Below are 22446 nucleotides of genomic sequence, written 5' to 3'. Positions count from 1 at the left end.
TAGTTCCTTCTATCTTGACTGTAAAGCCAGAGCCACATGGCCGGCCGAAGCTCCTGAATCCTGCTGCTTGCTGGGATTGGAGCATGGCTCCCCTTATCATATCAACAGCTTTCTGTTTTCCAACTCCCTCACTTCATAAGCTTGGCTGCCCTGGAACTTGCTCTGGAGATCGTCCTTGAACTCAGAGATCTGCATGGCTCTGTCTCCTGGGATTAATGGTGTGAACCTCCATGCCTGGACCTAAACTTATTGAGCTTGGAGAAGCCTCTGGCTATACAGATAATGTGAGGATCACTTAGACTTTTAGATATCTCCAGGCCTGGTTATGGGAGCTTGGGGAGTCCCTGGCTGTAAGGGTCATTTAGACTACTAGCCACTGCCAGTCCTGGGTGTGGGAGCTTGCTATGGTCTGGCTCACTGGTAACATACAACACCAGGCTATAAGTCGCTTCTAGTTCTCAGCTTTCTCAATGGAACAACAGGTTTTGGGTTGTTGATTCTGTTTGTTTGTTTGTTTGTTTGTTTTACATCTTTCTCATTGGAAAGGCAATCCTGTGTGCTTAACATTCCTGGTTTCCCTGGAGATTTGTGGGCACAAGGACTTCACGCTGTACTCCCAACAGGGTCTCAGGCTAGCAATAGACTGTAACTCTACTTCCAGGGAATCCAATGGCCTCTTTTAGCCTCTGACAGTACCAGACATGTACACAGTGCACAGACATACATGCAGACAAAACAACCATACTATCAAATGCAAACATAAATAATTTTTTAAAAAAAATTTACTTATTTATTATATGTAAGTACACTGTAGCTGTCTTCAGACACTCCACAAGAGGGAGTCAGATCTCATTATAGATGGCTGTGAGCCACCATGTGGTTGCTGGGATTTGAACTCAGGACCTTCGGAAAAGCAGTCAGTGCTCTTAACCGCTGAGCCATCTCTCCAGGCCCCCCATAAATAATTTAAAATGCACACACACACACACACACACACACACACACACACACACACACACACACACACACACAACTGGACATGGTAGTTTTTTAACTCTGCCCCACAGTTACCTGGCAATAGCCAGGTGTGCCTGACTTACTATAAAAGGGGCTGCTTGTCCCCTCCTCACTCTCTTCTTCTCCTCTTCCCTCTCTGTCCCTTCTCTCCCCATTCCTCTCCCCCTCTTTCTCCACATGTTAATGGCTGGCCTCTGCTCCTCTTCTCGCTCTCTTTATCTCTCTCTCTCTCTCTGTCTCTACTCTCTCGACTCCTCATGCTCTAAATAAACTCTATTCCATGCTATATCTGTCATATGGCTGGTACCTCAGGGGGTTGGGATGCCTCAGCATGGGCCCAGAGTCACCCCTTCACCGTACCTCACCCTACAAACATATTCCAAGTTCTTTCTCTCTCTCTGTCTCTCTCTCTTTTTTAAAAACACAACAGCAGTGTTCACCCCATTATTCCAGTACTTGGGAGGCTGAGGCAGGAGGATTACCCCAAAATTGGAACCAGCAGGATTGCATGGAAGGGCCATTAGGGCCATAGTAACTAAGACCTCAACTCAAAAAAAGAAAAAGCAAATTCATGGGTAGGTGTTTTTCCTTTCTTAGTAAATGGAGGCACAATTGGTATGCTTTTATTTGCTTAACAGTTTGCTTGTGCTCATTTTTCTTAAAGTGATACTTTCTTAAAGCCTGAGCCTTCAGGTTTGATCTTCCTTTGCCTGGGGCGTGTGTGTGTGTGTGTGTGTGTGTGTGTGTGTGTGTGTGTATTGGCAGGTCTGATAACACCTGTTCCTCAGGATCTGTCCATGTTGGTTTATAAGACCGGGTCTTTCATTTTTCGGGGGCTGGTAAATCCAAGGATCTGTCTCCCCAGCTCTGGGATTACAAATCTGTGCTACCACTCCTGGTTTCTCTTGTTGGGGTTTTGTTTTTGTTGTTGTTGTTTTTGTTCTTTTTTTTTTTTCCTTGAGAGAGTGTCTCAGTTGACATAGTTACTCCTGGCGAAAGGGTTTTGTGGGGAGGAGAGGGCGCTCGTGCGCGAAGTTGCCTGGAATAGAACCTCAGCATCCTTTACAGGATTTTTAAAAAAGCAAACTAAAATACTTAAAATTGCAACGCAGTGGGCAAGTGCGAGCATTCACACCGCACAACTATCACCACTATCCATCTCGCCATCACCACAACTTTTATCCTGTACCCTGGAATCTTCTTAGGATTTTTTTTCCCCCCTGAGACAGGGTTTCTCTGTGTAGCCTGGCTATCCTCGAACTCACTCTGTAGATCAGGCTGGCCTCGAACTCAGAAATCCGTCTACCTATGCCTCCCAAGGGCTGGGATTAAAGGCATACGCTACCACTATCCAGCTTTTCTTTTTATTTTTTTTTTTTTCTTTTTCTTTTCTTTTCTTTTTTTCTTCCTAGGATTTTTTAACCAGACTAGGTTAAATGGAAGGCGAACTTGCGCCCCGGGTGCAGCCTTGGGCACTAGGCACATTCCTCCTTCCCCGCGGTGTGACTAAGCAGGCTCTGGGCTTAGTGCTCCGCCCTCACCTATTGTCCCCCGAGAGGAACCGGTATTTCCGGATTGGAGCCTCAGAGCCAGAGAACCAGGGAGGTTGGAGGGGGAGGGGGATTGAAATTGATCTTAAAACTTATCTTTCACCGATACCATTACCCGTTTCTCTTCTTCCCCAAACAAAAATCAACCCGTTCCACTCCCCTACCGTATACATACAGTGACCCACAAACACCCTTCCCGTGGTTTCTGAGGGGTGACTGACCTTTCCTCGCCAGCACCTGCGGAAAGACTGAAAGCAGATCTGGGCACGAATTAGATAAACCCTGCGAATGTTTATACTCTTGAGCCGAAGCTTGGGGGTTTTGCTGAGAAAAGAGGCGGAAGCGTCGCTCAATCCCTGCCCCACCGCTGGGTGGCGCCGGTGAGGCCTCCCCCTCCGCCAACAGGACGACCCAAAGTGGCGCGAGCTACTTTTTTTTTTTTTTTCCGGGTCTGGAGGAAGCAGGTGATGGCCACCGCCCATCTACCCTCCCCCTAACCACACACACTCTAGATAGGCACTTGTCCCCCTTTCTTCTAGCCCTCCAAACAGGAAATAGGTTGAGTCACAACAATACCCAGGAACGGCCGGTGGCGGAGGTCACTGGCTCCCGCCTGCTGCGGCAGCCCGCGGCACTCCGCCTCCGGACAGGCGCTGCCCGCGCTGCGCCGCCCGACGCCTGGGACCGTCGCTTTCTGCGCGCTGACTCTGCTGGCTGCCGCCGCCCCCCTTCTCCAGGCGAGTACCTGCGGCTCTGTCCCTCCCGGGGTACAAGATTGCTCTGGAGCCTTGGCTCGCCGCGGGGCAGCGTGCGTGAACGCCGGTTGTCCCCGTGGGGTTTGGGATGTGATTTCTTGAGCACTGCTTTTTGCGTGCGTACTTCCATCTCCCACCCTTGGGCAGCCTCGCATCACCGGGGTTGACTTAGGGTCACCCGGGATCTGAGTTTACGCCGCTGCTACAGGTGCCTGGCTCCTCCTTGTCCTTCCAGGCGGGGACATTGTTTCGCTCCCGCAGAGCGTCTCTTCTGCTAGATTCAGAGGGCCTTTGGGTTTCTGTTGGCAGCGATGGTATCTAAGGGGTGGGTGACCTGAACGGGCGCGGAGCGAGGGAAAGCTGGTGTCTGTGTGCAGGTGGGGGCGATCCTGGTGACCATGAGTCTGCCCCCTCCCCCGCCGCCGACAGGAAAACAGTCCCGTCGCTTTGTGAAACATTTAATTCGACTTTGTGTGTGTGTGTATATATATATTTGGGGTCTTTCGACTCTTTTATAAAGGACGAGCCGAGTTGTCAACACAGGGCGTTGTCAGCTCTCCAGGGCTGCTTTCCGTGGCTTTTCTATGGGACTCTCAGTCAAAGCCGAGTTGGAGATTTTTATGTTGGAAAAAGGCCACCGAATGCCAAGCATTCTCCGAGCTTGAAAAGGGTGTTTTCCAGGCTGCTGCAGTGTGCGAGAGGGTTTCTGAGCTACTGTCTCTGAGTTGTCCACCGCGCCTTCCCAGGTCCGCAGGTGTGCGGGTTCTGTTCAGAGGCTCCTCTGGCCTCTAAAAGTTTCCCGACTTTCCTAGTTCATTTGAAAGACCAGTTTCCTGGTAAGGAGAGAGGGATTCTGGGACATTGCCTGGGGGCCTCTTGAAAACCCAGGTTTCAGGCCGCACCCTAGACCTGTTAGCCCTGGGATCTATTTGCACTTTGACCTTTGGGAACCTTTGGCCCAAGAAAAGTGGCGGTGCCCAGCTAAGGAATGAATCACGTCGGACTCCTACTCAGCCTTAAATCTGAATGCTATTTTAAAAATGGGGACAGACAGTACAGCCACACTGGACCTACCCACTCCGCCCCCAGAGCCATTGGCTCTTTATTGAGATTTGAAGATATTTGGCTAACATATAAGGCTGCAGGTTTTTTTGTTTCTGGCCTTGAAATGTGCCTTAAAATGATACGGAACGTGAAATTGAGCATTTTAACCTTCCTAAATGTTAAGTTAAACGGCACCGAATGCCCTCAGTTTTCTTCAGGGGGCTGAGAATCCTGACTAGGAATGTAATAGGCAGAATAGATGCAACATTACTAAGTGGCCAAGGTAGGCTAGCTGCAGGATTCTGTTGTGTGCTTTCCATTAAGGAAGATAAAGAGCCAGGAGGGTTTTCTTTTGTCTAGACTGCAATGGAATGGAGTCACCTAGGGAGTGGACTCAGCCCGCATGAATTAACTAAGTATAGATTCCCCGAAATCTCTTAATTCCTCATTGCCTTGGTACTAAGTAATGAAACTGCACTTAAAAAAAAATTACAGGGCTGGAGAGATGGCCCAGAGGTATTAGCACTGACTGCTCTTCCAGAGGTCCTGGAGTTCAATTCCCAGCAACCACATGGTAGCTCACAACCATCTGAAATAGGATCTGGTGCCTTCTTCTGGTGTGTCTGAAGACAGTTACAGTGTACACATATGCATTAAATAAATAAGTCTTTAAAAAACTTACTTTTTATAACAGAGCTTGGTGGCACTCAGCTTTAATCTCAGCGCTCAGAAGACAGCAGGATGAATTCTGTGAGGTCCAGGCCAGCATGGTTACTAGCAAACTCTAGGCTAGCTAATGAGTGTTTTCTCCTACCTTATGGGTCCTGGGGTGGGAGGGAGCCTTAGACTTGGCTGCAAGCCCCTCTACTGCATGAGTCTTCATTGCTACCCCCACCTCCACCCCACCCCACCCCCTTGTGTGTGAGTGTGTGTGTGTGTGTGTGTGTGTGTGTGGTTGTGTGTATGTGTGGTATGTGTATGTGTTTGTGTGAGTGAGTGTATGTGTGTGTGTGGTATGTATAGTGTGTGTGTATGTGTGTGTGGTGTGAGTGTGTTTATGTGGTGTGTGTATGTGTGTGCTTGTGTGAGTGTGTATGTGTGTGTGTATGTGTGTGTGTGGTATGTGTGTGTTGTGTGTATGTATGTATGTGTGTGTATTGGTGTGTGTGTGTGTATGTGTGTGTATGTGTGTGTTTGTGTGTGTGTGTGGTGTGTGAGTGTGTATGTTGTATGTGTGTGTGTTGTGTGTGTGTATATGTGTGTGGGTGTGTGTGTGGTGTGTGTGCGGGTGTGAGCGCTGTATGCACCGGCATGTGGAAGCCAGAACTTGACATCAGGTGGCTTCCTACCTTCTATCCTGAGGCAATGTCTCTCTCTCACTTGAACCCAGAGCTTCCTGATTTGCCTGTCCAGCTCGCCAGCTTGCTCTGAGGGTCCCTGTCTTCGATTCCCAGTGAGATTACAGTCTGGGCTCTGCCCCACAGTTACTGTTGTCCACAAGTGAAGTTTGAGTGGCAAGTTCTTTACCCACTGAGCGGTCTCTCCAGTCCCTCCCCTACTTTCATATATATATATATATATATATATATATACACACACACACACACACACACAAACACACACACACACACACACACACACACACACACACACACACACATATATATATATATATTTATAGTAAAGTGTATATGGGTGTTTTGGTGTTTTGCCTGACTAAAAGTCTGTGAGCCGTGGTCTGTCTAGTGCTCTTGGAGACCAGAAGAGGGCATTGTATTCATTAACTTTGAGGTTACAAATATTGGGTTTTGGGGAAATCAAACCTAGGTCCTCTGGAAGAACAGCCAGCGCTCTTAACCACTGTGATGTCTCTCCAACACGCCGCCCTCCCCACTTCATTTAACACGGACTTTTAAGTTTTAAAAGTAGCCTGAATGAACTTTAAGAAAAAGCTTCTCTCCGCAAATATTGGAGCCACAGCAAGACTTGAGGGGACTAAAAAAAGATTTTAAATAGAAATTTAAAATATTTCCACCTGTTTTTAAAATATATTTGTAAAAGATTTATTTTATGTTTGTCTATGTGTCCATGTGTGGGTGTGTGCCCGATAAGACCGGAAGAGGGCGTTAGATCCCTTGGAGCTGTAGTTCAAAGACTGGGTGTGTTGGGAACCCAACCTTATAGAGTTCTGCACTTAACCTCTGAGCTCCAATCCCTTCCTGTTATGTTAATGTTCAGGGTGAGGGTCCAGTAGCCCCATCCACAGTAATAAGGATGTTTCTATAGCTTAGGAAATTGTTATAGTGATGAGTTGTTTTCATTTGTTAAAAGCTTCAGTTTGTGGTCTGGCGGCACATTTTCCATGAGAACATAAATGTGAACAGGTCTCAGAAGTCATTGTGATAGATCAAGAACATGACTCAGGACACACAGCAGACGGGGCGCAACGGTGCTGGGCACTTTAATAAATAACTGCCTAGTGGCAGGTCCTTCAAACAGGCTCCTTCTTTTCTTTCTTAAGACTCATGACTGATTGTGTTGGGACTTTCATCTGAAGGAGGTACGCACACGGAGGAAGGAGTTTACAGCTTCCTTTGATTGAAAAGTCCCTTTGAAATTGTTGACAATAACTCAGCCAAGATCTAGCAAGAAAGTCTGTCCATTCCCCGCCCCCCCCCCCCCCCCCCAGAGATTCCGGCATTCACAGCGTTCCAACCGCTAATTCTTCTTACTTCTGCAAGGCTGAGTGGAGCGGAGTTTCCCTCCTTTCTTAGAATAGCTTTGAAAACATACTGTAGTTTCATGTTTTATCTAGCGACAAATGCTGTTTTGTTTGCAGTCCACAGAGAAGGGGGAAAAATCTTTAGGAAACAACCGAGGAAAAATGTTATTAAAAATGAAAACCTGCCAAGTCTTTGGCTCACTAAATCCGGGGTTTATATTGGAATATGTAGGTGTAGGCACCTGTAGTGGTTCTCTTATATAAACAGGTTTAGGAGTCAACTCGGGAAACTGTGCATGCACACACACTTGAGTGGACATTCAAACTAAGACACTGTTTTAAACTTTATTATTTTATCAATTCTTATGTATGGGCCTTTTGCCCATGTATAGGCCAGTGCACCACATCATTTAGTGCCCTCAGAGGTCAGAAAGGGCATGTGGTGCGCAGATGTACATTTGAACAAAACACCCATACAGAAAGCAGAGGATAACAACAATAAAGACATAAGAATCAGTCTGAGCCGGGCAGTGGTGGCACACTCCTTTAATCCCAGCACTTGGGAGGCAGAGGCAGACGGATTTCTGAGTTCAAGGCCAGCCTGGTCTACAGAGTGAGTTCCAGGACAGCCAGGGCTATACAGAGAAACCCTGTCTTGAAAAAAACCAAAACAAACAACCAAACAAAAACTCAGTCTTAGTTTGCCAGTTCTAATCTGCACCCCCTCTCCTCTTCCTCCTCCTTTTTTGAGACAAGGTCTCTGTTTATAACCCTGGCTGTCCTGGGACTCATTCTATGGACTAGGCTGGTGTTGAAATCATAGATAGATATCCTCCTGCCTCTGCTTCCCAAGTGCTGGGATTAAAGGCATCTGATCCATCACCATGCCAGGCCTCTCTTTTTCTAAATGAATGCTTCTTGATACTAGTCTTCATGGAGATTTGGAATACTGGTTTCTCCATAAGAAAGATTAAGGCATTTAACTTTGATTTAGTGTTAGTAAACACTTGGTGTATGATCATTGTAAACCAGAAATTTCTGAATATACTGTGATCCAATCGCCTTCACAATAACCTCAGAGGGCTCTCCAGCTCCTCCCTGCAGCCCCCTCCACTCCTCCCTGCAGCCCCCTCCAGCTCCTCCCTGCAGCCCCCTCCAGCTCCTTCCTGCAGCCCCCTCCAGCTCTCCCTGCAGCCCCCTCCAGCTCCTCCCTGCAGCCCCCTCCAGCTCTCCCTGCAGCCCCCTCCAGCTCTCCCTCCAGCCCCCTCCAGCTCCTCCCTGCAGCCCCCTCCGACTCTCCCTCCAGCCCCCTCCAGCTCCAGCTCCCTCTCCAGTCCCCCTCCTGCCACGCCCCCCCCCCCCCCCCAGCCTCTCTCCTCTCATTTCACAGAACCGACATTGAGGTCGCCCTGATCATCTTGCTTGAAACCATGGTTCCTTCTCTTGTCATTCACCCGTATCAAATCAGAAGCGCTTGGCTGCCTGTTCTCGCTCACTGCCAGGAAGCTAGATACCCACCCATTCATTCTTCATTTGATTCTTCTGGAATATCAGGTTCTGCACTATAAGTGCACTAAAGTCAATGGAAAAAAAAAAAAGAACCAACACAGAAATAAATGCCAAAGGAGCAGAAGGTTCTTTTGTTGGTCCTTGAGACCTCCAATGACCTTGCTGATGCTTGGCCTGACAGTAGTCAGACTAGCGCCTGACAAGCCAACTCTGGAACACTTTTATTACTGACAAGGATGGATAATGTTATTCTCGCATGCCAACCTGAATGTACTATCTGGTACCCCAAAATGCGGTCTAGCAGCACACAGCTGGATGTGGAGACACACGTCCACCTGTGAGAGTGTGCTCCCAGCGCTCTCGAACTGGGCAGGAGGATGGAGAGGTCTGTGCTCGTCTGTGCTACCTAGCAGAGCTGACCCTTACTTCCTGGTGCAATCAACAGGAGCATATACCACAAACTCAGAGATGCTGCAAGCTTTGTGTAAAATTAGAGGAATAATTATCTCCTTCTGGGTTTGTAGCGAGGCCTCAAAAGCTCTTACGTGTAAAAGTGCTTGTAAACTGTAAAATGGCAACAAAAGCTGCATCTTCTCCCTGTCGGGAGGAATTTATAATGCAAAGGAGCTAGGAAAAGCCACCCAGCTGCCTAGCGCTCTGTAATTTATCTAACACTTCTCAGTTAACAAGTCTGTTTGTAATTCTCTCAGTAGATTTAAGCCAATTAAAAAACATTTTTTTTCCCACAAAATGTGAAGCTGGGCATGGTGGTGTATGCCTTTAATCCCAGCAAAAGGCAGGCAGATCTCTGAGTTTGAGGCTAACCTTGTCTACACAGGACCTAGCTTACACAGTGAGACCCTGCTGCAGGAATAGACAGAAACACACACACACAAAAAAACGGATTTTATTTTGGTTACTCATTTACCATCCAATTCAACTACTATAATGAATAATTCAGTGTATATTCATTGTATAACTATCACAATGATGATCAATTTTAGAACTTTTTAAAAAAAAAGATCTATTTGTTATGCAAGCAATGTTCTGCTTGCAGGCATGCCTGCATACCAGAAGAGGGCACCAGATCTCATTATAGATGGTTGTGAGCTACCACGTGTTTGCTGGGAATTGAACTCTGGAAGGGCAGCCAGTGCTCTTAACCTCTGAGCCATCTCACCAGCCCAATTTTAGAACATTTTGTCTGCCTGAAAAGAACACTTTCTCCCTAAGATCTTCTACTTGTCTGGCATGACTCAGTTTCCCTCCCCAAATGTCCCAAGGGTAATCATTGGTCTCTCTCTCTTAGGGTTTCTATTGCTGAGATGAAACACTATGACTCCCTACTCCCTCTACCCTCCCCCAAAAAAGAAGCAAGCTGGGGAGGAAAGCATTTATTTAGTTTACATTTCCATATCACTGTTCATCACTGAGGGAAGTAAGGACAGGAACTCAAACAGGGCAGGAACCTGGAGGCAGGAGCCAAAGTAGAGGTCTTGGAGTGGGTGCTCCTTTCTGGCTTTCTTATGGAACCCAGGCCTAGGGATGGCCCCACCCACAATGGGCTGGGCCTCCCCCATCAATCATTATTTAAGAAAATACCCACAGGCTGCCTATAGCTTGATCTTATCAAGGCTCCTTCCTTTCCTGTGACTCTAGCTTGTGTCAAATTGACACAAAACTAGCCAGGATGGTCTTACTGCTCATAGATTGATCTATTTCAGGCATTATCTAATTTATAAATTTGTTTTAGTTTTTTTTTTTTTTTTTTTTTTTAAACAGGGATTCTCTGTGTAGGCCTGGCTGTTCTAGAACTCGATCTGTAGACTAGGCTGTCCTGAACTCACAGAAATTCACATTTCTCTCTCCTTGAGTGCTGGGATTAATGGCATATACCTCCACTGTGTGATCCTGTTTGTTTGAGACAGGGTCTCACTATGTAGACCAGTCTGGCCTTGAACTTTTAGCCATCTTCCTGCCTCTGCCTCCCAAGTGCTGGGATTGCAGTCAGGAGCCATCACCCATGACTACCATTCTTTATAAATGAGATTATATAATATGTAGTCCTTCATGTTGGCTTCAACTTCGCCCTACTCAGTGTTCAAGATTTTGGTAGAGCTGGAGGAGTCGAGAGCTTTACCCATGTTAATCAGTGTTTTCCCAGTGACTTAGATACCTGGTCCCGACTTGATTTCCTTTTGTTGATCATCATTTTGATATCCATTCATCTACATTTTGGCTAGTGTGAATATCGATACTGTGAGCATTCATGTAGAAGTTTTTTTTTTTTAAGATTTATTTATTTATTATATGTAAGTACACTGTAGCTGTCTTCAGACACACCAGAAGAAGGAGTCAGATTTCGTTAGGGATGGTTGTGAGCCACCATGTGGTTGCTGAGATTTGAACTCAGGTCCTCCAGAAGAGCAGTCGGGTGCTCTTACCTGCTGAGCCATCTTACCAGCCCCCAGAAGTTTTTGTATGAACATACATTCTTGTTCTTCTTGGTTCTATTCCTAGAAGTGGAACATCTGTGGCAAGTCTATAGAAATGGGGGTCTGCTGAGCTGGTTTCCACGGCGACTGCGTCGGTCTGTAGGCAGCAGCCTTGTTAAACTGGCTCTGTTCTTCACATCTTCATCCGCTTGAATGGCTGTAGCTTTCTGTATTTTTTTTGTGTGTGTATGTATGTGTGGTGTATGAACGAATGTGTGTGCGTATGTATGGGGTGGGATTGAGTTCAGGTGTCTTCCTCTATTACGTTCCATCCATCTTGCTTAAAAAAAAAAGATTCATTTATTTTTATTTTATACTATTTTATGCAAACACTGTTTTATGAGTGTTTTGCCTAGTTGTAAGGGCACTCTGTGTGCAGTGCCCTTGGAGGCCAGAAAAGTGTGGAATTATATGTGGTTTCAAGCTGCCATGTGGATGCTTGAAACTGAAACTGAGTTCTCTGAAAGAATAGCAAGTGTTCTTAACCTCAGCCGCCATCCCTCCAGATGCCCCTCCATCTTTTTTTTTTTTTTTTTTTTTTTTTTTAAATAAATAGAGTCTTTCCTATATCTGGAACTCACAGCTTCAACTAAACTTGATGCCTGTCTCTGTATCACCCAGGCCTGAGGTTACCGTCAGACACCACAGTGCCTGGGTTGTATATGGGTGCCGGGGATCCAAATTCAGGTCCTTATTTCTGTGCAGCAAGGTTGTTGACTGAGCCATCTCCCCCGCTATAGGGTTTATTTAGGGTGTCCACTGGCCTGGGGATGTAGGAAGTTGACTGGGCTTGCTCCATACTGACACCGAGCGGGCTGGTGTCGGGGCTATGGAGTGGAGTCCCACAGTCTGGGATCCCCGGGACAGCCGGAGCTGGCTGGTCCTCAAGCTTTTGAGCACCCAGGCACCGCAGAATGCCACGGAAGAACTGAGAACGGAGTGGGGGCTCAAGGGCTGGATGTAGCCCAGGCCGAAGGGGAAAAGAAGGGAGAACTCTGCCTGGGTCCCTCGGGGTGGAGAGAGTCCTCGGCTTGTCTGCAGGCAGCTTGCTTGGCTTGGTGGATCCAGACCGTGGCTGGGAGCGCTGAGAGGCCTTCTGAGGGAGATTAGGCTGTCGGCTCTTTAGACGAAGGCCTGTTCCATGGCTCCCCGAGGTGGATCCCGATGAAAAGAGACAGTCCATGGTTTTAAGACATTTATTGTCATGGCGGAAAGTAGGTGAATAAAACCATACTCCACTTTCTCAGGGCGGTCCTGTGGTTAAATTCCTTTTGCAGGGAGGAATGTCTGGGAAGGGGAGTTTATTGGCTAAGCCTCCAGGCCTTTAGGTACTTTGTTAAAAGGGAGATCTGTCTTGAGGCTAAGTGACCTGTGGTCACATCTTCTACCTGTAGAGGGACTTGGGCCATTGCCCTATGTGACTGATGGCCACAAATCTGTGGAGGACTGGGGCCTCCTGTCAGGAGCCTGGTGTCCAGGAACGTGGCAAAATGCCTTCCATCCCTTCAGGGTCATCGGGGTTTCAAGCCTGTGCTCGGCCAGAAACCAGGCCACCTTTCACTGCCACCATGTTCTGGGTTTTTAATTTGAGCTCTCTAACTTGGCATGGAGTGGTGTTGATTTGTGTTTTTCTGATAGCTGATGATGCTTGGTATCTTTTGTAAATGATTTGTTTGTTTGTGTTTGTTTTTTGGGTTAGGGTAACTCTTATTATTTAGCCCTGACTGTCCTGGAACCTTGATATGAAGACCAGTCTAGCCTTGAACTCATAGAGATCTGTCCCCTCTCCCTCCAAGTGCCCAACTTATTAAATTGTTTTTAAGACAGAAACTCCTGTAGCTAAGATTGGCCTCCAACTCATACATACATAGCTAAGAAGGACTTTGACCCTCTGACCCTCTGCCTCCACCTCCTGGCGTGTTTTATGAGATACACGCCTGGTTCGTGTGGTGCTGAAGGCTGAACTTCAGGCTTTCTGTGTGGTGTTCTCTCTAGGCAAGGTGCTCCAGTAAATTATGTCCCCGGCCGCTCGTGTGTTTCTAGGACCGGTTTTTCTTGGCATGTTTTCCCCTTGAAAATTAGACACAGAAGGAAATCTACTTTGAAGTAGACTCTCTGATGAAGTGTAAGTTGAGCTCTTTGTTCTTCTATTTTGTTTTGCTTAGCTTTTGATTTGCTTCAAGACTTGATGTAGTTCCTGATCTTCCAAAAGATTTGACTGAAAAACTAGTAAGTACACAGAGCATCTTTGCAGTGTGTATTTGCGTAGGTAAGCGAGGACCAGTTCCATGGGCCGACTTCATGTCTGTAAAAACAATGTGCTCCTGCCCTACTTAGGGTGATTGTTGCTGTGATGAAACATGATGACCAAGAAGCAAGTTGGGGAGAAAAGGGTTTATTCGGCTTACATTTCCACATCACAGTTTACTGCTAAAGGAGGTCGAGACAGGAATCAAGCAGGGCAGGAACCTGGAGGCCAGAGCTGATACAGGGGCCATGGAGGGATGCTGCTTACTGCCTTGCTCCTCGTGGCTTGCTCAGTCTGCTTTCTTATAGAACCCAGGATCATCAGCCCAGGGATAGCACCACTTACAATGGTCTTGGCCCTCCCCCACTAATTGAGAAAATGTTCTACCAGTTTGTCTACATCCCAGTCTTATAGAGTCCAACCTCTCAAGTGACTTTAATTTATGTCAAGTGAACATAAAACTGTCCAGCATAACACCCATCCAAATGTTAATAACATGATAAGAGGTGACCATTTAAAAGTTCTTCTTGATTAGCATCCGTCCATTCTACTCATTAAAATATCCAGTGAAACTGGAACCGTAGCTCAGTGGTAGGGTGTGTGCTTAGCATGCTCAAGGCCTTGAGTTTTTCCTCAGCACCTAAGCTGGGTTTGGTGGTAGATAGTTCCATCCTTGCCTGTGGAAGGATGAGGCTGGAGGCTGGAGAGTTCAAGGGCCAGCCTGGTCTCCAGGGTGAGCGAGATTCTATCTCAAGCAAAACAAAACAGAAACCCAACACCAAAAGTAAATAACCTATATACACTGTTATACTTTAAAACCCCGTTAATATAATTTACTGAAGGATATCTAGTATCACGTTCCCTCAGAAGAGGTCTTAGTATATTTGTTATTTTCCAAGCTTCCTGTCAGGATTTCTTCTTTGTTGTGTGGGAGATTATCTATCTTCATGTTGTATAATCAAAAATCAGTATTGGATTTCTTAGTTGCCCGCTGTGTTTTATGGGGGCTCAGTTTATCAAAGTCAAGTTTTAGTTTCCTATGATGAGGAAAGGCTAGGAGCCTCAGGAGAAATGGAGAAATGAGCTGTATGTAGTACAAGAGAGTTATTTCCTGTTGAGCACTGCCTGAGACAATGGTGGCCGGCTGGCTTCTCAAACATGAGTCTATGTCCGCACCATAGGAGAGCTGGGTAAAACACGGGCCTCTGTCTGACCTTAGACCTTTCCGCTGGAAGTCTCTCTGAGGGAGTCTGAGAATGGATGTCTCTAACAAGCCCCTCCTCAGAGCAGATGGTGCTGACACGGCAGGGGAAGCTTCCAGGCTGAGAGCTGATATGATGGTTTGTGGGCATTTGACAGCAGGGCTGGATTGTGTGAGGTGGAAAGGATGGAGCGGGGTTGGGCTCCTGGCACTCGGGTGTTTGGTAGAGTCAGGGGTGTGATGGGGGTAGGGGACAGCCAGGAGTCAATCACTGACTGCAGGGATGTTATAGGGAGTGGGGTGGGGTGGGGTGGGGTACAGGCTGGAAGGAGAACTGGAGCCTCCAAGGGATTAGAGGTAGCTGACAGAGGGTGGGGACATGACCAGGGTAGCCAGGGCCTACTAGCTCTCCCTAAAAAAGGAGAGTAAGGACCTGGGAGGTACTGGTTTCAGGGGAGGGTCTGAGCTGCCATCAGGGGGCAGGCTGGAGGAATCGGAGGAATCTAGGTCCTGCTTTCCCAGGGTTTCTGGAAGGCACACTTTGCCAAGGGTCCAGTTGTGCAGCTTACAGTCCCAGGACGGGTGTGGACTTTCCTTTAAGATATCAGGACCCTCTTTTGTCCTTCAGGCCACAGTCCCAGGACTTAGGATGGTCTCATCCCTCTTCTCGCCCAGCATCGCTAATTGGCCTAGAACCAAGGTGAACGCTGGGATTCTTTCTTGTACACAGAGCCCACATCACTAAAACTCACTCCCCTCCTTGGCCGTACAGCTTAATAGCTTTAAAGATTTGTGCAGCCCTGGGCCCAGTGTTCTTAGCATAACTGGATATAAGCCGATTCTGAGAGTGGGTGCTGACATGCGCGAGTGTTTGTGACAGTCCTCATCGTGAAGGTCAGAAGGTTTGCTACAGGGAAGAATTCCCGGCAGGGTGGTGGCCTGTCACTCAAAGCCATCAGGCCTTCTACCCTTCCTGCGGGGTGCACAAGTCCAGGTTCACATCCTCTTATTTGCTTGCCTATTCCAATTGGAAGGAATGTTTAGTACATCTGAAGATGTAAAAGATTCTCTTAGGTTTGGGGAAGAGGCACTCGTTTGTCCTAAGCATTCTCTCGTCTGGGGAACCTGCAGCCAGCAGAGCGTGGTTATTTAATATCTGTGCTTTATAACCGCCTGGCTTTGTCTGACTGCTGAGCAGGGCCTGGGTAGCTTGGACATGCTTCAGACATTCCAGTCTGTCCTCCCTCCTTCTCAGGCCTCTGTATGCATTCACCTTCCCATGTTCCCCAGAGGATGTGTGAGGTTCCTGCTTAATGGCCAGGAACCATGGACAAGCTTCCTTCTGTGGAGTGGTTGGTCCCCAAGACCATAGCCAGCTTTGGTAGGTTCAGGTGGATTCATCAGGCTCAGCACATGGCTGTACTTAGGACTAATTTATTATAGTGCATGGACACACTAGCAAGGGGACAGTGGAGCAAAGCTTAGAGAACCCAAGAACCAGCTTGCAGTGCCACTGGAGCACCGGGGGAGTCACAGCAGACATGTTTAATTCCCACGGCAACGTATTATCAACCTGGGAAGACCATTAGAGCAGCGTTTCTCAACCTGTGGATCGAGACCTCCTTTGGAGTTGAACAACGCTTTCATGGGGTTGCCCAAGACCGTTGAAAAGCACAGCTATTTACATCGCAATATGTAACAGTAACCAAACTACAGTTATGAAGTAGCAACAAAAATAATTTTATGGTGGTGGTGGGGGAGGGGAAATCACCGTCACCGCAACATGAGGAACTGTGTTAAAGGGCCACAGCGTTAGGGAGGTTGAGAGCCACTCACTACCTCAGAGGCTCAGCACCAGGGATTTGGTTGGGGAGTTGTTACATGGGCATTTGCTGCCAACCTGTGCCAAACCCCCAAATTCAAATTCCGTAAAGGAACTCAGATGTTGAGCAGAACCCGTACTTGTGTCAGTAGCTTAGAGACAGTCAGCCACTCTAATTGTTTCAGTTCTGGGACTGGGAAGCTCTGCCACCCATTGAGCAAGACCCGAGGGCAACCCCAGTCGTTCCCCCCTCCTCCCCGACTCCCCCTGTGGAGGCAGGATCTTTCTGGGTAGCTCAGGATGTCTTGGAATTTACTGTGTGAGCCAAGCTAGCCAGCATCATACTTGTGACACCTCATACATCCAGTCCCGGCTTCCTAAGTGCTGAGATCATAGGTGTTCTTGTAGGGCCACCCTTGTAAGCGGTATCCTCAGAAGGACAGCAGGCTGGTCTGGGATGTTAGCGTTTGTGTGTGTGTAGATAGGAATAAGACTAGTGAAGTTGGTGGTGGAGTCCTTGAACTTGAGACGGGGATCTATACAGAGTCTGTGCTGCAGGAGAGGGCAGAGACACGTGTGTCCCTTTACCTTACCTTCGTCTTGACTGGCATGGTAGCCCGGAATGCTCACTACAGAGACATAATGTGGTAATGCTCTCTGGAACATAGTTGAAAGTCCCGTTCCTCCATTGCTTTTTGTTTGTTTTGAAACTGTAACTGTAACCCCAGCTGGCCTTGAGAGCGGAGCAGTTTCTCCTCTTCCGTTTCCCACATGCTGGGGTTATAATTGTGAGCCACCATGCCCAGCAATTCATTCATCCATCCATTCATTCATTCATTCACTCACTCACTCACTCACTCACTCACTCACTCACTCACTCACTCACTCAATCACTCACTTTTTTTCACTGTTCACACGGCTGGCCCCGAAATCACAGATCTGCCTACCTCTGCCTCATAAGTGCTGAGATCAAAGGCCCACGTCATCACCCCCAGTTCATTCTTTTCATTAAGAAAAAAATATTGCATGGGTGGTTTTGCTTGGATGTGTACCTGAGCACTCCTGTGTGTCTGGTGCCTGAGGAGAGGTGTCAGAAGAGGGTGTCGAGATCTTCTGCAAACTGCAGTGCAGAGGTTTGTGAGCTGTCACATGAGTGCTGGCTGGGACTGGAACCCAGGTCCTCTGGCAGTGTTCTTAACTGCTGAGCCTTCTCTCTAGCCCTCATTCATTCATTCATTCATTCATTCTTATTGTGCTTATTTTTATTGCCGCTTATATACTGGCTAGGCAGAGTCCCAGGTAATGGGTATACAGCGTTGAGCACCGAAGTCTCTGGCCTCATGAGACCTGTGTTCTAGGGAGAAATGAATATGTTCAGTGTCAATTACATCACTCTGAGAGGTCCATTCCAGGGTCCCCAGGGCAGCCAGGCTTCTGTTAGGAGGACTGGAAGGCTTTAATCAGACTAACCAGAGAAGAAATCACATCTCCACTATTAACTGTGAGGCCTTTTTCAAGTCACTTATTTACAGCGGTGCCTTTCTTCCTTCAAAGACATGGGGCATTTATAGTCAAAATAGTCTGAAGGCTATTTTGAGAAGTAGACAGGAGAGTGTAACTAGAATGTTTATGTTGGTGACTGTCACAAGAGAAGTGTTCACTAAATGATGGTTTAGTGACAGCTAGCCAAGGGGGAAGCTGTGTCTGTCAGAGGCTGTCATCTGCTAAGCTCCTGATCTGTGTAGCCCAGTCAGGATGCTTCTGTCCCCCAAGCTCCAGCCCTGGTTCACAGGCTCACAGTATGTCTGTGTTTTGAAGCAGGGTCTCTCCATTGTATAGTCTTGGCTGTCCTGCAACTTGCTACATAGACCAGGCTGGCCTTGAATGTTGCGCCCACCTCATCCGGCAAGGGAAACGCAACACGGTCGGATTCTTCTCAACAGCTTTATTGCAGGAACGCCTTGATGCTTCGGGAAGCCCAGGAACCCAGGGAGGACTCCTTATATACACCCCCAGCACTGGGTAGGGCTATGTGTCCTCCTGGGATTGGTCAGTCTGCCGGCCCCTTAATTTGCATGCACCCCCTCAGGAGGGGTTGGCGCCAGATTCCGGCTAGTGCGCAGTGGTGTTGTTTACAGCCACAGTGTACCGGAAACTGGCGCCATCTTTTAGGCATCGGCTGCCTACACTTACTTGAACTTGAAAAGATTGTCTACTTCTGCCTCCTGAGTGCTGGGATTAAAGGCGTGCACCAACATTGTCAAACTTCCCACAGCTCATTAGCTGGGAAGCCGGATTCAAACCCAGGCATCTCATTCTAGATTCAGGGACCTAGCTTTTCTGCTGCCTAATCAGAGAGAGAGCTTTAATACTAGTCTCTGTCATTTCATATGCTGGTTCCTGAGAAAGGAGACATGTATTAGAGATTCAAGGATGAATGTTGTATCAAACCCCTTTTTAGGTCCTTTCAGAATGCTCAAGTAGACAATTTGTACAAACATCATTCTTTCTAGGCTGGTCTTGAACTCATTATGTAGCTAACTATTGACTCTGACCTCTAACCCTCCTGCTCCTACTCTCTCGTGCTTGCGTGTATACAGTATTGTGGTTTGAATGCCGAGCTTCACACACAGCTAATAAGCACCGTGTTTATAGCCAAACAAAAACAAAACCCCACCCTTTCTTTTTCTCTGTGTGTGTGTGTAAGTGTGTGTGAGTGTGAGCACGTGTGCCGCATGCCACAGCACCCATGTGGAGGCCAGAGGACAACTTAGAGTCAGTTCTCTCTTTCTGGGTGGGCCCTGCAGGTTGAATCCAGGTTATCAGGTGGAGATGGCCAAACAGAGCCCCTTGCTCAGTCTGTAGCCTCTGGCCACAGGTGGGTGGGTGTATCTCAACACCTTGGTGCCTTCTCCATTGGGACTTGGAGTAGACTGTCTTTGTCCTTCAATTCAGCTCCTAATTATATTTTCCCAGAGTAAATGGCTAAGCACTTCTCGCCTTAAACTAGCTCCTATGGTGTTCTGAATCCGGGGTCAGGCCTAGTTGCTCCTGTGATCCCAGGCAAGAGCCATCCCTGACTCCCTCCCCCTTTCCCTCCCTCCCCTCCCCCTTCCCCTCTCCTTCTCCCTCTCCCTCTCCCTCCCTCCCTCCCTCCCTCCCTCCCTCCACCTCTCTTTTTGGACTTAGGGTATTTGTAGGCCTAGTCCTCATAGAGGTCTTCTTACCTCAGTCACTGAGTGTTTGAATTACAAAATTGAACCAAGTCTGACTGAGGAAGATTTGGTTTTTGAGGCCAGGTCTTGCTGGGTTTCTGTAATAAAAAACTACACTTCTTGCTCCATAAGGGACTAAAGGATAGTGTCTTAGTTAAGGTTTTACTGCTGTGAACAAATATCATGACCAAGACAACTCTTATAAGGACAACATTTAACTGGGGCTGGCTTACAGTTTTAGAGGTCCAGTCCATTATCATTAAGGTGAGAGCATGGCAGCATCCAGGCAGGCATGGTGCAGGAGTTGAGAGTTTTACATTTTCATCTGGAGGTTGCTAGGGGAAGACTGATTTCCAGGTAGCTAGGAGGAGGGTTTCAAAGCCTACTCCCACAGTGACACATTCCTCCAACAAGGCCACACCCACTCTAACAGAGCCACGCCTCCTAATAGTGCCACTCCCTGGGCCAAGGATATTCAAACCACCACAGACAGTTTATTTGGAACCAATATGCCCAAGGGCAAGGAACACAGATTTGGGTTGTCCTGAATAATGCATTCCAGAGAGAGAGAGAGAGAGATATCACATGGGTTTTTATAGTCACTAAACAAGAAAGTCATAAACCAATGTGTTTAGTAAACACCTCTGGGACCAGTGGGTGGGTTCCAGCAGATGGAAGCCAGAGCTCTGCTAAATGTAACAATAAGTTTGGAAATTTTTCTTCTAGTAGTTACAAAGACAATAGGTCAGACATAGAGGTTGGAAGTAAATGTCTATTATAATTCTGGCTCTTAACTTGCTACATTCTATCTCAGCCAGTCCATCTGCAGGATCCTCAGCACACATATGTCTTCTTCAGACAGTTACAGTTCACCTGCCCAGGGTTGGTCTTCAACTCCTGGGCTCAAGTGGTCCTCCTGCCTCAGCCTCCTGAGTAACTTGGACCATAAGGAGCAGCTGATTGTATAATGGTGTTTCTGCACCAAGCTTGGAAAATTCTCTTTTTAGTGAGGAGGGGAGGGAATTTCGAACCCTATACAGTGTTTCTCTGTATAACCCTGGCTGTCCTGGAGCTCACTTTGTAGACTAGGCTGTCTTCGAACTCAGAAATCCGCCTGTATCTGCTTCCTATAGTGCTGGCACTAAAGGTATGCACCACTACACCTGAAAATTAGATACCACATCACAAGGAAAGTTTCTTAGATCAGGATTTTGCATGAGAAAAGATGGGCAGAAGAAAGCTCAGATGTGAACCTCTGGAATGAATGTGCTCTAAGGACATGTCTGGAGGAAGGAGGTGAGTCTGACCTGAGCCCCCTCCCCCTTTTTAAAAACTCCCTGACTTTTCTACTTTGAGTTCAGGCTTTTCCAGCCCCCTGAAAGTAGACCACACCCAGAGACACAGGCTGTTTGCAGGTATTTCCAGTTTTATGCTCTGAAAGCAAAGGCATGGTTAAAGTACCCACCGGCAAAGGATGCCTGCTCTTCTTTAGTAAAACATAGGAATGGCTCAAAAGAGCACCAGGCTGAGCTGGGATTTTTTTTTTCCCCTTTTGAGATGAGGTCATGACATATACATCCCGGCTTGGTCTGACAGTCACCGGATCGACTGCGCAGGCCTAGAACTTTCAGGGATTCCTCTGTCTCTGCCTCCTAGCTGTTGGAGATATACATACAGCCATACTCCTATGTCTGTTGGCTGATGTGTGGATTTTGTATATTACGTTTTTTTTTTTAATTTATTTTTATTTATGTGTATGTTTGTAGTTGTGTGCAAGTACATGCTGCATATTGCGCAGTTGCCCTTGGATGCCCGAGGAGGGCACTGGGGCCACAGGTAGACATGGGTGCTGAGAACCAAATTCATGTCCTCTAGAAGAGCAGCAAAGACTCATAATTGCTGAGCCATCTCTCCAGCCTCTACATTCAGGTTTAATCTTCTGGAGAGAAAACTTAAACATCTTGATCTTAAAGTTTTTTGGGGTGAGAGATATTTTACATTTTAAATAGCTATTGACGGATACCTGTAATTCCAGCACTTATGAAGCTAAGGCAGGAGGATTACCTGGATTTGGAAGCTAGCCTGGGCTACATACCGAATTCTAGGTCAGCCTGGGCTACATAGCATGACCCTATTTCAACAAACAAACGAACATACAAACTAAAACTTAAAAACAAAAACAAGACCACAAATGTAATGTAATGAATTCACAAATAAAAACATCACACAGCTAAATAAAGGTGGCCACTCAGACATACACTTGTTCGTCCCAAACTCAAGCTCAGTGAATTTCTGTGCAGTTACAGCAGCCATTCTAAAGCACTGGAGCTTCAAGTAAGGTTTTTGTTTGCTTGCTTTGGGTTACTTTAAAGCACAAGTTGTATGTGTAAAGAATTTCTAGAACTCTAAGCCTGACACCTTTAATCCCAGCACTGGGGACCCACAGGTATCTCTGAGTTTGAGGCTAGTCTGGTCTACAGAGCCTAGGATAGCCTGGGCTACACAGAACAACTCTCCCCCCCCCCACACACACACTTTTTCTTTCAAAAAAGAATTTCTATAACTCCAAGGAAATAGGAAATTAGCTTCATGAATACACATTTCTAAAGAACCTTTAGAATGCTAAAGAACACATCACATATAGAAGGGGTATTTTATCCAGATTAAATTTTTCTATATTACTGTCTGTATTACAAAGGGATTCACACAAAGATGATAGTATAAGAAATAAATAAATACATCAGAAAGCTGAATAATCTAATTTGGGTTTTGTTGTTGTTGTTGTTGTTGTTTCGAGACAGGGTTTCTCTGTATAGCCCTGGCTGTCCTGGAACTCACTCTGTAGACCAGGCTGGTCTCGAACTCAGA

At 47.0% G+C, this 22446-nt stretch overlaps 1 protein-coding gene across 3 annotated transcripts in view; it reads left to right on the top strand.

The window, feature by feature from the left end:
* The first annotated feature begins 3026 nt into the window (after positions 1–3026).
* The window catches only part of Tjp2 (tight junction protein 2), a 130633-nt gene continuing 111213 nt past the window's right edge, over positions 3027–22446 (top strand). For 2 of the 3 annotated variants that reach the window (NM_011597.5, NM_001360392.1), the window contains exon 1: positions 3027–3304. The gene's annotated coding sequence lies outside the window, so the exon portion shown is untranslated. The remainder of the gene's footprint in view (positions 3305–22446) is intronic. The other variant, NM_001376368.1, reaches the window with a different exon arrangement.

The sequence above is a fragment of the Mus musculus genome, chromosome 19 (genome assembly GCF_000001635.26).
Source record: "Mus musculus strain C57BL/6J chromosome 19, GRCm38.p6 C57BL/6J".
Taxonomy (NCBI): Eukaryota; Metazoa; Chordata; class Mammalia; order Rodentia; family Muridae; genus Mus; species Mus musculus.
Note: the sequence above shows the minus strand (reverse complement) of the source record. Positions and strands in the feature narration are given on the sequence as shown.